This window comes from Panthera tigris, chromosome B2 (genome assembly GCF_018350195.1).
Source record: "Panthera tigris isolate Pti1 chromosome B2, P.tigris_Pti1_mat1.1, whole genome shotgun sequence".
NCBI lineage: Eukaryota > Metazoa > Chordata > Mammalia > Carnivora > Felidae > Panthera > Panthera tigris.
In genome coordinates, this window is record NC_056664.1 from 128,164,109 (window position 1) to 128,182,153 (window position 18,045).

At 40.5% G+C, this 18,045-nt stretch overlaps 1 protein-coding gene and 1 non-coding gene across 3 annotated transcripts in view; one reads left to right on the plus strand and one right to left on the minus strand.

Moving 5' to 3' along the window:
* The window catches only part of AIG1 (androgen induced 1), a 241,709-nt gene that overhangs the window by 129,006 nt on the left and 94,658 nt on the right, over positions 1-18,045 (plus strand). The window lies entirely within an intron of this gene.
* On the minus strand, positions 6,984-7,067 carry TRNAQ-UUG. The gene has a single exon. It is a non-coding gene; the product is annotated as a tRNA-Gln (tRNA).

Genomic DNA, 18,045 nt, shown 5'->3' on the forward strand with positions numbered 1-18,045 from the left:
ATTTGGGAGAATCGTCAAGACTCCTGTTTCATTTTTGAAAATAGTTTTTCTTTCAGTAGACTGCTTCTCCCCTACTTTGTCCTGATTGAAATTTACAAAGTCCTGACATTTCTGTTTCCAGACTCTTTTGATTATGGAGACCAAGTGAATCGGATCCAGGGCTTTTCTAGGTTTCCCTCAGTTCCATTATGTTTAGTTTGGAGGGTTCCAGCAGAATATAAATGGGACAGTCGTCAGGTGTGTGGACAAGGAGAATGGAGGACAAAAAACAAGGCCTTTAAGAATGGAGTGAAGGACACCATACCGAGAGCCCCTGAAGCGTGTTTGAGTTATATGATGAAACTTCCAGGCTGACTGGATGGTACCTTATTGTACGGTGTTACCAGGGAGATTTTACAAGCTGAACTGATGTTTAGCAGCAGGGCACAAGCTGGTCTTGAAGATTCTTTTCAGCAAAGACTTTTCCTGATGCTCTTTGGATGTCTTGGCTCTTCTGGTTTAGCTCATCCTGTGAAAACAGAACAAGTACAGAGAGAGAATGGCAAATTGATTTCCCATTCCGTGCAGATTCCAGCCGACGGCTAGTAGCTGTCTGGAGCTCTGTGTTGAGAAGGATTCTGTGGCTGCATTGGGGTTTTAACAGAAGTGGTCTGTGCTTCCCTAGCTGTGTTCTTCCCAGGGGCAGGGGCGCAGGAGAGAAGAGGTCTCAGACAGGTCCTCGATGTTGGTATAGACTCAAGGAACATGAAAGCTAGAAGGAAGCCGTAGTTTAAACAGACTCTAAACTGGTTCTTTTTACATAGGGTGTTATTAAGGCTCAGAATGCAAAATGCAAGGTTATACAACTAGTGGTAAAATCACAATTAAAAGTCAGTGGTGGAGGGGGCATCTAGGTGGCTCAGTTGATTAAGCATCCAACTTCGGCTCAAGTCATGACCTCACAGTTTGTGAGTTCAAGCCCCGCATCCGGTTCTGTGCTGACAGCTTAGAACCTGGGGCCTGCTTCAGATTCTGTGTCTCCCTCTCTCTCTGCCCCTCCCCTGCTCACACTCTATCTCTCTCTCTCTCAAAAATGAATAAACATAAAAAAAAATTTTTTTAAGTCAATGGCGGATATTTTCATTACACATACTACACATATATAAATAAGATCTTTTTACTCCTTTTACTACTTTTCGTAATTTCTCCCTAACGTAGAACTGGAACCAGCTTGTAAGATCAACCAACACTTTCAGAGCTCCTGTTCCTGGCACTTTATGAACCTGATCCTTCAGACTCTGTTTAGTTCTATGAGCCCCCAGTACCCTTTCAAAAATTAGGGGTGGGGTGGGGGTGGAGTTGTTGTCAGGTTAATTATAATCAGATCAGTTTCAATTGCCTGCAATCAAGAACTATGGTTGATATGGAAATTGATCCCAGGAATGGGTTTCAGGAAACAGACTCTCCAGGAAATATGAAGAAATTGGGAATTGATTCTCTAACCTAGATTAGGTAGATTGCAAAGTCCTATTTAATATCCAGAAGGTGATTCCAACAGCTCATGGCACCCAGTGGTCAATGACTTAATTAAATGCATCTGTGCTCATCTTGCATCAACCACTCATGGAGGGAAGGAAAGGTTTTGGATTACCACTGCCATGGAAGACGGGAAAAGATATGAGAGATCCGAGGCCCCTACGGTGAGATGTAGAATGAGGAGCTACAAACCACACCTGCTTGGACCAAGGTACAAGAAAAATCCAAGAACCTTCAATGGTCATGTAAAAAAAAAAAAAAAAAGTCCTTTATGTATGTGGCCTCCAAACAGAGGTATTTTAGTAAAAAATTAAATCCCACAAAGTTTAATCCCATGGGATTTTAAACCATAATGTTAGCTGAACACACAGTATCTTCCAGTGTCCTGGGAAGAGCAGGGCCCAGGGAATTGGAGCAGTTAATTTGGGGGACTCAGAATACCTAGAAATCCCTGCCGCTAAGGGCCTCCCTTGCCCTTCGATGAGGCTTCTCCTCCTTGCTGAAGAGGTTTCTGCTGCATTACCTGCAGGAAGGTCCGTGCCAGGAAGAGCCACTTTTGGGACCCCAGAATCTTCTCTGTTCTTCAAGCCCAAACCTTTGCAGTAAATTTTTGCCTATCATTTTTAGATAGCAGCATTTCCTAAATTCCTGCTTCCAAGTAATTTATTTATGTGAGATTCTGAAGGTCTCCATGAGTGAGGTTCAATAAATCTCTGTTTTAGAACCCTCACAATTTTTCTACTAAAATAAAACAGTTTAGTAAATTGACAAGTCCTTAGTACTAATCAATTACTACAGATATACAATTAAAAGCAATTTTTAAATGAATAAAAATTCTTAAGTGTACTTGGGACTTTCCTCATTGATCTTCTTCTTTTATTCAATCACTGCTTTATTTTTCTCTGTTTCTCTACTCCATTTTATTATTGTTCTTTATTTTAAAGGTAATAAAACCAACATTAGAGAAAAATTGAGATAAAGAAAACATGACCCATGATTCTGTCATTGGTACCATTTTGGTTTATTTCCTTCAGGGCTTTTTCATTTTCTTTTTTCCCTCTGAACATTATGATAAATATAATGTTTGTGCTTCTTAAACTTAATATATTGCACACATTTTAATCTCTTCGTGTCTCCATAACCTTCTTTCCAAAGGGTGCCTAATACTGAAAAGAGTATAGGCATTAAGCTGTGATTATTAATTATTGAGGAAAGGAACTCTCCTTTATTATACCCAGCTACTGGTGGATATTCAATTACCATTCGCTGAATTGAATTGAAATTCCTTGCCCATTCTAACTTTGTAATATTTTAAACATTCTTCCAACATCTTTATGGTTATAGCTTTTCACATATTTTTATTTAAGATAGAGTCTGACAAGTGGGGTCACTGGTCATGTGGTATGACCGTGTTTATAGCTCAATATGTGTTGCCAAATTGCTTTCTTTCTGGAAGGGCTGTATTGATTTACGCCGCTCTCCGGCAATGCATGAGGTCACCAACCTCACTGCCCCCTTGTCAGCTCTCATGCAATAGGAGGGGGTACAGCATCTCATTGTGATTTTAGTGTGAATGTTTCCTCATTTGTGTATTTACTAATTGCATTTTCTCATTTGTGAATTTGCTTACTTTGCGTTAGCAATTTGAATGAAGTCTATCTAGAGCGAAGATAGTCATTTATACTTACTGCAAGCATTGGCCTCATTTGGGTCTTTTTATTTTCCATTTAGTTGTAGGAGTTTTTGGAACAGCTTTACTCTCAGTTGAAGAGAAAACTATTAGCCTTCTTCTGAGAGTCCCTTGAGCTCAGAAGATTTGCAACCTAGTGAAAATGCTCCTGTCCCTTTGCTTTAGTTGCTGGCATTAATTGACCAAAAGGAAGACAACTTATTCTTAACTGCTGTCAGCTAATCCAGGAAACACTTGAAATTACCTCGTCCTACAAGGCAGTAGTGCTTGGATGGTCAAAAACAGAATAAAGTACCAAAGGCTGCCCGTTGTTACTATCCCTTTCCAACTAGGAAATTTGCCTCCATTTGATCAAACCCTCCTGCCCAACTTCTTGTCCCTGAAGCAGGTGTTTGACATATGTCTTCACAAATATTTGCAGATTTCTCTCTTCTTCCAAACCTGCTTCTCATGGAGTAGCCATGTGGCCCCCACTTCTCCACGAGAAATTGAGTCTAAACAGAACAAAAACAGTTGCCACTATCAAAGGTAGTGATTCCTAGAATTGGGTATCCTTGTTCATTCTCAGCATCGTGCAAATCATATCTTTTGTTCTTTTCCTAAACCTCTGCCACTTTCTGACCCCCAACTCCATAGTTTATTCTAGTAAACTACACCTGTTTTTTTCTAGCAAAATACACCAATTGGTGTAGTTCACCAATTTTTAACTTTAGTTTTCCCTTAGGGGAGGAAAGAAAGACTAATTCAACTTCTAAAACTTTTTTTTTTTTTTCAGAAATTTCTGCCTTAATCCTATTCCCTCACATTTTACTCCTAGACTCTAACTGAAACATCTTTTCTTTCTGAGGAAACCTCTGTGAACTGCAAGACACTGAAAACAGGATCTGTATTTGTCGTTTCAAAATTAATTAAATAGAAGTGTTATCTTCCAAAGCATCAGAACTCAGATATACATTTGTACTAAAGGTAATTGGTTAACACAAAGTTGCACAGAAACAAATTCCATACCTATACGGGGGGTGTATGTGTTTTATTTAACAAAACATAGGGAGAAATTATTAAATCAGAGGTCAGGAGATGGGTCCTAGTTCCACTTGGCCAGTTATCAGCTAAATGGCCTTGAGTGTGTCATTTAACTTCTTTGAGGCTCAATTTCCTTACCCACAAAACTGGACTTTCAAGCTTTAGGGTTGTCTTTAGCGAAACAACTCAGTTTTCAAGTGAAAAAAAAATAAAACAGACACTTGTAGAATTCTTCCGGTTGAAGTAATAGCAGGAGGCCTAGGGTCCCATCCTCTTAACCACCCCAATCTTCTGTTTCTCAGGGCTTCAGAGGCTGCTCCAAGGAACCCTCAGATTACCCATTATCATGATGTCTTAATTCATGTTTGGAACGACCAAGTTCTCTAGCTCTGAAATGCTGTACTCTCCAGTGGTTAAAATTCAGATCATGCTAGGATTGGATTGGGTATTAGCAGGGTGGTGAGACCCGGGCATTTGGGGGTATCCAGGAATAGAGAAGTGATGCCTCTGTCTGCCGTCTACACAAGTGCATTGATGTGTCATGAAATTTTTTTAGTAGGAATAACACAAGTGCTTTCTGTGCACCGTGAACTGTAAGGCAGATCATCCTATATTACCTCCTTTAATCCTCTCCATCAACTTCATCTGAAACTACTCACCCCACCCCACTCCAAACACAGTAGTCCAGCTCAGGTCATAGGGCCCCTTCTCTTATTTTAGGTTCCAATGTATATGTCACATTCTAAGAGAAGTCTTCTTTGGCCATCCTAACTAAAGATATCCTGGACATCGTATCTTGTTTGATTCACAACATTTATTACTACCTGCATAAGTATTTAATCAGCTTATTAGTTTGTTATATTTATTTTTACTTGTATAGTTTCTGACTCTCTCCACATACTCTGAAATGGGGACCCCATGGAGAATAAAGATGTTGTCTATCTTGTTCATCACCAAATCCTCAACACCGAGAAAAGTGCCTTGCCCACAGTAGATGCCTTGTAAGTATCAGGTGAATGAATAAATGAACAAGAGAGGTACTTATTGTAATCTCTGTTGCACAGATGAGGAAACTGAGGCTTAGAGAGGTTTAATTACCAGCTGTAAATCATATAACTGGTAAATGATAGAACCTTCATTCAAAGTCAAGTTTGACCTAAAATCAACTGGCCTCTCTTGGTGGAACCATTTTCAACACTAATCAATGCCCCTATCTGCCTGGTGGAATGCTAATAAGATAATGATTACAACGATAATGAAAATTATGATACCCATAATTGCATACCGAATGTGGGTTCCTGGGGCTTCTCCTTGATCACCTACAGAGCACGCATCACCTTAGCTAGCAGCACATTCATCATTGGGTCATCTAATTTTTGAAAAGTGTTCTCTCGAGCCAAAAATCTACCTTCATGAGTCTTCCACTCACTGATCCTAGTTTATCCCTCCGTAACAAAACAGAACAAATCCTTTCTGGCTGCCAGATAGGCGAGGAGGTGAGCAGCAGCAGGGTGGACTCTGTCTGGATTTCTTGAGTTTCTTGCCGGTGTGCAAGTACCTGGTAAGCCAAACATTCCCAAGTGGTCAATTTACAAGGCAGTTTACCTGCCTTGGGTACTTTAATGAGTAGTAGTGTTGTTGTTTCATCTTAATTAACGGTGATATTCTTTTCCTTCACCAGTAGATCCGTGCATTCTTGTTAAGGAAATTGGGTCCTCACCCCCTGGCTTTGAGTGATCAGTTTTGCTTTTGCAGACTGCCTTCATATGAAAGCCATCTTCGTACAATATTCACTTTCCCCTCTAACTTGGGTGTGATGAAGGCCGACAAGAAGTCTGGTAAACCCTCTGAGCTCCTTGAAACCAAGGCCCAGTAAAAACTTGTTTAATTCAGTTCTTTTGTGGTCTCTGGCTTTAGCCTTTGGCCTTTGAGTGCATTTTCATCCAAGTTCCACTGTGGTCTCTGTGGTCTCCGCTGGTGGCAGCTGGTTCCCAAGGATATTACCTGTGTTTGAATCTAACATGGCTCATACCTTTTATCTAGATCAGTTGCTTTGGTCTGTTCCACCTGAAGAAACAGAGAAAAATGTGATAATAACAGCTAGTATGTAGTAAGCTCTGTGAGCCAAGAGCTGTTTTAAACCCTTTACTTATATTATCACATTTAACAGACAATAACATGTCCTGGGAAAATAGCACAGGCCTCATGAGTGTTTCACATTCATTACTTAATTTCATCTTTAATTTCCACGTCCTGCCTTACAGTATTCTATCTTCTTCAGTGATATGATGGATTAAATGCATAGTCCATGGAAAGAGCTTAGAACAGTGCCTAGCATAGAGTTAGCACTCACAAAATGTTAGCCATTGAGGCTCCTGGGTGGCTCAGTCAGTTAAGCATCCAACTTCAGCTCAGGTCATGACCTCACAGTTCATGGGTTTGAGCCCCGCGTCAGGCTCTGTGCTGACAGCTCAGAGCCTGGGGCCTACTTCAGATTCTGTGTCTCCTTCTCTGCCCCTCCCCCACCCACACTCTTGTCTCAAAAATAAAATTTTAAAAAAACACAAAAAAAGAAATGTTAGCTATTATTATTACCACCATATTTCTTTCTTTAAAATTTTTTTTTAACATTTATTTATTTATTTATTTATTTATTTTTGAGAGACCAAGAGAGACAGAGCATGAGCAGGGGAGGGGCAAAGAGAGGGAGACACAGAATCTGAAACAGGCTCCAGACTCTGAGCCGTCGGCACAGAGCCCGATGTGGGGCTCGAACCCACGAACATGAGATCGTGACCTGAACCAAAGTCAGATGCTCAACCAACTGAGCCACCCAGGCACCCTTGTCATATTTCTTTCTGAAAGCTGAATAGATTCAGTATTGTTGGATCTAGACTCACAGTGGAGCATGCATTTTTCTGGCTTAAATCAACATACTATAGTACAGTAGACAGGATGATAAGGTCCAAGTGGTAACATGCTACAGGACAAGAGACCTGTGGTCAAGCATGAGCTCTGCCACTGAATAGATTGAACACCCAGCAAGTTCCTGGGCTCCTAAGACCCTCAGTTTCCTCATCCGTACATGAGACGTGTGAACCTAATGATCTCTAAGACCCTTTGCCCTTCTAAGTCCTCCCCACATATTTCTTTGTCAAAATGTGGGGCTTATCTTTCTTACCATGAGGTTTGTGTCTGTACCATCTCCACCCACCCATCACGTTAAAAACCCAAATCACTATAATGGAAAATGATCCGGGAAATGCCTAGCAAGGAAGATGAGAAAAGCCCCCTCCAGGACTTCTGTCTGCTCCCCAGCACTGTCGCTGGTATGCAAAGCCAACCATACCCGAGTGGCTTAGGGGGGAAAGCACAGCATGAAATACACTACTGGTAGGATTTGGGGTTTTTTTTTGTTTTTCAAATGGGTCTCTTAGGATTCTGCTGCATGGAAGGTGGCGTGTCATGGTAAGAAAAGTGCTGACCCAGGAGCCAAGAGCTTTTGAGCTTAACTCCAGCTCCAGCTCTGCCACTGTCTGGTCCTCGGGCAAATGACTTACCTTCCTTGAGCCTTAGTTGTTTTAATTGTCACAAAGGAATTGTTCAAGATCTTCCGATTCTAAAACTCTCTGCTACTAAGTTCTTTATGTGAGAACAATGCTCTGATGAAATCCTATGGACAGAAAAGCATTTTTTTCACTTCTTTCTCTTTTCTTTGCCAAGCGTAATGAGAGTTGGTGTGGAAAAAAAAAAGTGCTGTGAAAAGGTTCATTCAGCCTTTTCTTAATAGATCGAGTGGTTGGTATTTCTGCTGGCTTCTGAAATACATTACAAATCACAATCTGGAAAAAGTTCCAAAGCAGCTCCAAGCTTTCCTGCTGAATTTGGATACATCTTTAGGTCTTACTCTGCAGCTCATCCTTAACAACTGACAAAATATTTACTTTGCTCGGTACAGAAAAGGGTAACATTTTCCAAAATATTAAACTAGGTTGGATTCAGAACACAGACAATGAGGCAAAAAGTTGGACCTCTTTTCCAAGCCATGTCGTTGAATCATTTTCCAGAGTGCCATGAGAAACAGGGCCTTAGTGGATGTTTATGCTCCACGGTAATTCTGAAAAAGACAGAAGCCAGCCAGCCCCTGTCTAGCATGCCCACTGGTGTGTAGAACACAGGTTCTCAAAGTGTGGTCCCCGGACCAGGAGCATCACCATTGCTAGGGAACTGCTTAAATATACAAACTCTCACAACCTATCCCAGAACGATGGAATCAGAACATCCTGAGAGGTGGCCCGGCAATCTGTGTTGTAATGAGTCCTCCAGTAAAGAAGTCCAAGTAAATCTCACACTGGTAAAAGTTTGAGAACCACTGGTGTAGGGCCATGAAGGCTACAGGCACTTCTTACCTTTGAATGGAAAGTGTGAAACAATGGCAAGACTAGTAGCTTTTTCTCATAAATAATTTTTTTTCTAACATAAATAAGTTGGTATGTAAGTTTGAAACTTGAGCATATTGTTTTTCAAAATGCTGTCCCCCTCCATCCCCCAGCTTCCTCTACCCTGCCCCCTAATCCCGCCCTCACCTACATGCTCATGGCAATGGTGTCTGAGTTATTTGGCCATTGTTTAGGACAGTAAAAATGCACTGCAATTTGTTTTAACATACTTGCACATAGCTGGTGGTTCTGATCAGAACTAGTTGTACTTTTAAAAAATTTTCACTTGAGATCTCTCCTAGGGGAAAATAAGGAGACAAAAATGAATGCCTATAATTTATAATTTTGTTATATTAATTAGTCTTATCATTAACAAAATAACTATTTTTATAAATAAATTGTGATTTTTAATTTTAAGTGTATTTATTTTTTTTTTTGAAAGAGAGAGAAGCAGAGAGAGGGGGAGAGAGAGAATCACACTCAGGCTCCACAATCAGCACAGAGCCTGAAACAGGGTTTGATCTCATGATCTGGGATCATGACCTGAGCCAAAATTAAGAGTCGGACATTTAACCAACTGAGCCACCCAGCCGCCCCAATAAACTGTGATTTTTTTAAATACGGGAAATTACTCTAGTTGCCAGCTTTAATTAAGAAATAGACTACCATTTAAATGACTATATTGTGTCTATCCAAAATTGCAAATAATTTCTGAGAGGAATGAAGATAATCCTCACAAACACCTCCTCATGCCACTCCAAAATGTCTCACACCTGCCCACTCATGTGTGTGACCTGCCCAGCCACTGCAGGCATCTGAGCTGTGACCTTTGTCCTGCAGTCTCAAGCTTGGCCACGTCATTCAGCCCCAGCGTCCCCCATCTGTTGATTTGGAAGGCTCACAAACCTGTAACTACAGTGATTTCACTCCCAGGTTCCAGCCAGTATTCCAGCTACTTCTATATCTTTCCAGCACCTTAGAGACCTGACAAGAGCTCACACATGCAAACCAGAACCCGTCAACATGTACCCTAACCTGATTCTCTCTGACATTCCTTTTCTGATAATGAATGTCCCCCTCTCTGCCCTCTACCATCTGCCATAATTTGGGGACAGGAGAGCAGATATAGTAGAAATCACACCCGTTTTGGAACTCTATAGATCTGGATTCAAATCCAGGCTCTTCCACCTACTGGCCACATGCCATGAGGCGACTCCTCAGATGTTCAGCGTCTTCAGGTGCACACTGGAAGATGGCAAACGGGAGGAAGCAAAGATGAAAAGTACATAAAAACAGGATGGTGTACCGCATTGTCCGAACCAGAACACATGGAGAATGAAAGGAGCCATTGTTAATAATTATCTCATGATCAAAGAAAACAATAGAAAAGAAAAGAAGGCATAAACAGATTGTGGCAAGAAAAGGACATTTGTTTATCCTATATATCTAGTGTTCTGAGTAACAGGTAGTATGTCCTCAATAAATACTAGTTCCCTTTGCCTTTCTTCCTGCCATTCCAATGTTTGCCTTCAGTGTTTTCTGAATCTACCTTTTGTTTTCATTCCTCCTGTCCCCAAAGCTGTCCTCAATCCCTGTCACTTGGAGGATAGTAATGTTCTCTTGGTTGAGCTCCTCGCCTTCCATTTCTCCCCTCTAATATATCCTGTGGGCTCATGTCAGTTAATCTTCCGAAACTACATCTCTTAAACCATTCTCTGCCTCAAGACCCTTTCATGACTTCCCATTGCCCACTTAATAAAGTTCGAACTCTCTAGCTTGGCATTTAAAGTCTTCTTTTTGGGGTTCAATCTGTTTTTCCAGACTTAATTCCAAGCGTTGCCCTTTATCTATAGCAAGTTCTTAACAAACTCCACGATTTCCTCACTGCCATGTCTTCCCTCGTGCCTTTGCTTATACGCTCTCGCTCAACTGTTGCATCCTTCTTTTCTGTCTCCACTGTTGAAATCCACTTTTCTTTCATGCTGACATGTGACATCTTCCACAAAGCCCTCCCCAATCTGCCCGGGGAGAAGCTCTCCCTTTGCCCCTTGAATCTACTAACGATGTTGCTTGCATATCCTACAGCACAGGATGTTCTCTGTTGTGTATTATAATCAGGTTTATGTTTCACACATCCCGCAAGGAGGACATACACCTGCTTTATGCTTCTGCCTCAGATACTTCGCACATAAGAGGAGCTCAGTAAGTGTTTACTGAATGAATAAATGACTGAATGAAAGTCACTCTTGCCCTGCCAATAACTAAATACTGTTATGGCTTCCTCAATCAGCCATAAGTTCCCAAACATATATGGCAATGATTCTCATCTATTTTGCTTCTTTGCAGAAGTATGAGATTAAACCATCAAGTCAGTGATAGTAAATTTCTAAAACTATACATAACTTTCCCCTGAATCTTCACATTGATGCGATTAGCCTGATTTGCCCCAAAGGACAAGATAATTTAACAATTTTTTTAAAAAAAATTGTTGGTCAAAGAAGCAAATTTGACACATGCCTACAGTGAAAATCAGACATCCAGAAAATACTTACAGTCCGCTGTCTTGACTGCCTCTCTCCAAACTCCAAAATGTGTGCAACAAATTTGTCTCACTTTTTCCTTGCTTCTGTCCCTATTTGAGTTGCAATTTGTGTGTATTCTAGGGTAATGTGGCTCTCCTATCTCTTTTGGTATATTTGTGTGTGTCACTGTTTTATAGTCAGTGAGACATACAGATTCTTTTAAGAGAACATCTGTGGTTAAAGTGCTCAGAATGTTTTTAAGAGAAAGCTCCTTGTTTGCAAAGAGATCATTTGGAATGGTGGTAACAGAGGAACTCAGTCATAATTTTCTGACTTCTGTTTTGGTATTTATGCACTTGTTTGACTTACAAATGTGCTCTGGGACAGTGAAAAAAGTCACACCTGTGCAATCTTGCCTTAAAATGAGAGTTCTCAAGCTCGTTCTCTGTAACTTTTTAATTCAGGAGATCATTTCCTTTACATTAAATAATTGCTCAAATAATTCTGCCAACTGCTGTGAATATTTTTACCTAAGACTTTTATCTCAGTGTGAGTTTTCAAAAATGAAAATATACACCGTTAACTTTCATTGAATTTGAAACACTTAGGCCTCAGAATTTGCATATGAAAATTATGTAGAAACTACTTAACTTAGGTGACCATTAAAAAATTAATGGAATTACAGAAGGGCAGTTATTTCACAAGTTCTCAAGGAACTTGGGATGTCAGGACAAGCCACCAAGCATCCTATTTCCATAAATAACCTAGCCTAAAGAAAGATAATTAACTGTCTGAATTTCTGTCACTGAGTTACAACTCTTGAGCAAAGACTTCTCAGCAGTAGGGAGGTTGTCCCAGGAGGCAAGAATCTTACCTATAGCCAGTTGGTCAGCCTGTCAATAAATGCTTACTCACTGCCTGCTGTATACTAGGCACTGAGCTAAGTGGGGCTGGGTACAGTGATGACCGCTGCAGGTGCTGTGTGTGTGGGAGGCACATTACTCCATGTCTAGTGCATTGGTGGGGGGGGGGGGGGGGGGCGAGCAAATGTCGTGGATGCCGGACTGAGAGAGTATATGGAGAGGCAGAAGCATCACACAGCCATAGGCCACCAGGAAGGAGGGAACAGCTGAGGAGCAGCAAAGAGAAGCTAAGCAGCCTCTGTGGGGACCTGAACCTCCTTTACTTACATGGACTCAGGGGACTGAGGGAAGCTTAAAACCAATAAAGAAGTGATTGTCACCAAAGTGATGGGTGTGGTCTGGAGAATAGGGAAACCAAGGTAACCTTCCTCTGCCTCTTCATGTAGGTGTGGAGCTAGCTAGCTTTTGAAAAATGTGTTCTTTCCACTTTCAAGATGTCAATTGTAAAACGCCAACTCACTTTCAATTTCAGGGTTCAATCCTTATTCCTGGGAAAAGGCAAAAGTTACTTTTGTGGCCACATGAGACATTGCTTTGATGTGTGCCTGGCCAAGATGTGCTTGGCAGTGTTGGGTCTCACCAGCACCATGGTAGAAACCCAGATTGGGGGCCAATAGGAGGAACTGTGATGTTCCCAGCCAGAAGAAGCAGAGTATGGCCCTCGGTGGGTCCTGTGCCTCCAGCGGAGGGAAGGCTTGGCTCCAGGAGTGCCTTTGGACCTGGTGATAAGGCGCTATGAAGAGAGCAGCTCTGTTTCCTGCAATTTGAACAAAGCACATAAAACTTTTTGTGCTTACATTTGAAGACCTTTGCCTGCAAAAAGGAATTAGTCTGAAGAGACTCACGTTATAACTGTGGTGCTGACATCAGCTCATTGTGTAACTGAGTTCCCCTAGCTTCGCCTCCTGGCTTCTCCTTCTGTGAAAGCAGTATTCTACAGCTAATATTGCCCAAGTCAGGAGTCCCAGCAAAGCCTTCACACAACCCCGTTGTCAATTCTCTTCCATTGTCTCTGGAGCTCTCTCACAAACCAATAAATGTAGCTTGCTCAGAATTGGGGGGAAAAGAGACATTTTATCACGTAATATTCATTTTCACATTGCAATGTAATGCTTTAAAATCCACCAGAACATATAGATGATCATTAAAACTACAACTCCTGCATTACAGGGAGATCGTAGCATGTTATTGATGATGTCTCTCAAATGAGTTTCGCCAGCGTGACATTGCCAACTTACCATTCTTATTTCAGCAGATAACACTGTCTCCACAAACCACCCTCCACAAAAAAATGATCAGGCCAATGCCATTTAATTGTTTTTTTCTTGATTCTCTTATAATGATTTTATGATTCGGACGCTTCTGGTATTTGGACTTTCAGAAACATGATCTTTGACCACAGCCAAGAAAGTATTTTGCCGGTTTATATGGCACTGTTTCATGTGCAGTCTGCTTCATTCAGAGGTAGGAGATGACATTACACCAGACTCCACATGATACTTCATGATCTTAGTGTCTCTTTTACTTAAAGGTAATTAAAAATGTGGTTCCAAGTTCACATTAACTTCTCTTGACTTACTATTGACTGGAGTTGCCATCTCATCACCTTCCTTCCTTTCTTTCAGATTAGGAGCTTGGCTTCTAGAAGTCTAAAATGTCAACCTCATTATGTCACTTCCAAGTTTAAAATCCTTTAATGGATTCCTAATGTCCATCGCAGTTTCCCAGTGGGTAGTATTGATATTCCTAGTGGGGGACAAAATGATTTTATGAGCATACTGGCGAATGTTCTTACTACTTATATATTTATTTTACTATTTATTAAGAAAAATATGTATGTTGAAAGATAAACTGAATCATATTAAAATATTAAGAATTTCTGTGAGCAAACGTCAACTTGAACTGGGCAACGCCAAACCAGAAGTGGTTAGGAGCGTTCTACAAACAGGAACTAAGGGCAGTACTTTAGCAGAGAAGACACAGAAGCAAATCAAGGAGATTATTCGATTGGCTATAGCTCAAGGAGTTGCTTTATTTGGGAAAGTCTCTTTAATTGTCTATGATTGCTTGTCTTCAGGTTTCAATTTCTTAATCTTGAGGCATTTATAGACTTGAGTTTTGGTTTGCTTCTATAAGCTGATAAGGCATTAGAACCGACTCAATCTAATGGCCTCCTTGTTTAATTAATTTAATGTATATTAAAGTAAAGCTATAATATACAACATATTCCATCTTAATTATTATATGTTAGGAATATATTACACATTAATAAGAATAGTATACTATCATGTTATTGTGTTTTAGTAATAGTATATATATATCAAACCATTGATGTTACTACTTTGGATGAAAAGTAAAGTAAGTGAGTCAATATGGAATCCATTTTAAAAATACTGAGGAAATAATAGTCCGGGTTGCTCTTGGATGTGGCAAAGCTCATAAAGATTGTAGGGACTGGCTAAAATTTGAAGAATGTTGGCCGACTGGACACAGTTTGACTCCAACACATCTCTGGCTTTGTGTCTTAACATCCTTTATTTCAGCCACTCAGAACTATTTGTTGCTTCTTGAATATGGAGTTAACTGTCAGACCTCCCATTATTGAGTTCTAATGTTGCATGACTTTGGGAAAGTCACTTAAACTCTTTGGGCCTTAGTTTCCTCATCTGAAAAAGGAATATAAATAAGTGGCCTGCCCCTGATAAAGGTTTTTGAAAAAAGGAACTGGAAATGCTAGTACTTTGTAAACTGCGATAAGTTGTACAAATAGAAGGGATTATATTATCTTTATTTCTCTCCCAGTGCATTGCAAGTGCTCATTAAATATGTGTTAGGGGATAAATGAGTGAATCCCACTGATGTTCAAGTTTGAAGTGACCTTTATTTAATTAATCAAGCATTCATAGGATGGCAGTGCTTCCTGCGGAAATAATGGAGAAAGCATTTTCACCTTCAAGGAGTCAATCTAAGGAGACTAATACCTAAAAAGGTGACTACAATATAGGTGTTATGTGAATGTTTTTATAATGGAGATATGAGGAGCATGAATTCAACTAGGCAAGCTTCTCCAGGAGATATGATGCTGCGCTGAGTCTTAATAGGATGGGGAGTAGCTATCTGGGTAGATTAAGTGAGGAAGGACCTCTTGCGGAGGGAGCTTGGGCATAACCATGGACCAGTGCTGCCTGATGGAAACATCACGTAAACCACAAATGTGAACCATATTAAACAAAAGTTCAAAGCAGCAGGTGAAATCTACTGTAATAGTATATTTAATTCAACAAATCCTATTATCATTTAAAAGGTAACCAGTATTTATGGGGCACCTGGGTGCCTCAGTCGATTAAGCATCCAACTGTTGATTTTGGCTCAGATCATGGACTCACAGTTCATGAGTTCAAGCCCTGCATTGGACTCTGAGCTGAGCAGAGCCTGGTTGGGATTTTCTCTCTTCCCCTCTCTCTGCCCCTACCCTCCCCCCTCTCAAAATCAATAAATAAACTTAAAAAAATTCACTCATAATTTTAAAAAATAATAAAAGTTAACCAATATTTTTAAATTATTAGTGAGATATTTGTGCTAAGTCTTTGAAATTTGGTGTTTATTTACACCCGTGGCATGGGTTAATTTGAACTAATCGTATTCTAAACAATCAGTAGCCATCTGTGTCTGGTGGCTAGTGTATTTGACAGCACAGGCACAAATGACAGAGGAAAAGTCCGGAACACTAAATAAACTGAGTTCTTTGATATGCCTGTAGCATAGGCTGTATGTGAATGACTGGTAGGAGATTAAAGAGATGTAGTCAGACACTAGACCACGAAGGCCTTAGATGCCAAGTTAGGGGAGTCTCAGTTTAATCATGAAGGCATTCAGGAGCCTTTGACGCCTTTGAGAGATTTTATGTAGATCACATTTGAGGTCTTGAAAGATTATGCTGACAACTGTATGAAGGATTGATTGGGGAGTCTCAGTGCAAAGAACATTGGCGATGTTTCTCAATCTGTTGTGGTTCTCTGCGATTAATGAAACTTTCATATAAACTCAATTAGTGAACAGCTGTTGTCAATTTTTAGCGTTTTATCAGTTTGTATCATTCAGGGAGCCTTTATGAAAATTTTAAAGGTACGGTGGGAGAGGAACAAAGAATATCAGTTTGCAACGGAGAAAATGTTGGGTGTGGACACCATTCGGCTTAGGCTGAGCAGCTCCTGGTGAGGAACTCTTTGGTCAAATAGACCTTGTCCTCCACCAACCCACTTTGTACAGGCATCATTCCATTGTTAAATGCATGTGTACAGGCCACCTGTCCTTCATGGCAAGGTGCACGCATACCCTGAAATTCTAGATGATGTGGATGTAGCTTTCCTTTGAGGTAAAAAGTGCTTTTCCTAGGCATCTTGTCTAAAAAGACAAAAGTCTTAAGTCAGTTACTTATTTTATCACTATAACCTGCTTATAATTGAGTGCTTTGCTTTGCTTTTCCCTTTGTGGCAGGAAACAAGCCACCTAGATTCATTTTTTTCTCAAGATTGCCATTTTATGGGGTCCTTTCTTCTTCTTCCCATCTGCTCTTCCGCCATTTTTCTCCACAGCTCCCTTTTGGTTCCATTGGTTTCTACTCAAAACGACAGCATATCGATAAATTTTTATGTATTAGGATAGAGCAAATGAACATAGAAATGTAAAATGGTGTTCTTTCAAAGTAATATGCTGTTCATGCTACCTCTTTCTTATGCTCTGGGAGCTCCCATCCTATGCTAATCCCCCTGTTAGTAACTTCAGTGTATATGGAGAGGCCGATGAGATTGGAGGCCATGAGCAGAGGGAGGTGTTGACTGATGGAGTCTCACATCTGGCCCGACTCCAGGCACCATCCCACCCACTTGTCCCCGAAGCCCAACAAGTGGTTGAAGCATGAAGTGATTTGATGATGATCATCCCCTCAGGGCATGGACGTTAGGGGTGGCTCTGCCTGGCACTGCAGCCATTTCTTAAATCTTACGTTTGAAACTAAATTTTAAAATCTACAGTTTCTTTTTTTTATTTTTTTAATGTTTATTTATTTTTGAGAGGGAAAGAGCGTGAGCGGCAGAGGGACAGAGAGAGAGGGAGACACAGAATTTGAAGCAGGTCCAAGCTCCAAGCTGTCAGCACAGAGCCTGATGTGGGGCTCGAACCCACGAACTGTGAGACCATGACCTGAGCTGAAGTCGGATGCTCAACTGACTGAGCCACCTAGGCACCCCTAAAATCTACAGTTTCTTACATTTTAAAACCATGTACTCAGATTACATGACATTGGTTAATTCGTTTTGCTCTGATTATACCTTAGGAAATTCAGGAATGAGTGGTGGTTTGATGAGATAATAAAGACGAAGGGGAAATGAACCTTGTTCATGTAGTTGAGGAACCATCAAGATGTGAATAACTGCTGCTTTTTCTCTACCATGTCCGTAGTTTACCAACTTAGTAAAATCATTAGGAAAGCCTATTTTTTTTACTTAAAAAAAGTATATCTGTTGTTTATTTATTTGTTTGTTTATTATTTTTCTTCAAATTTTTATTTAAATTCTAGTTTTAAAAAAGTATCTGCATTTTGAGTGAGGTACTTCTGGGAGGCTAAATCCAGTGCCTGTCTGGCATCTGTCCATGGTACTTGAGCGCCAGTGAGGATGTTCTGAAAACTACCAAATCCCCCCAAAAAAACACACCTCTGCCCAGCCTTGTGGGAGTGGGGCCAGCGAGTGGGGAGGGAATGTGGACCACACCACTGACAGGAGAGGAAGACCTGGACTTTAACAGTTTTTCCCACTGTGCAATTAAAACACCAGGCAATTTGCCTTTTCAAAGGTAAAAGATTTCCTTTCATGATCTCTACACACAATGTGCTCACTCATAAAAAAAGAAAAAGTAATTATGCTCTGGAAAAC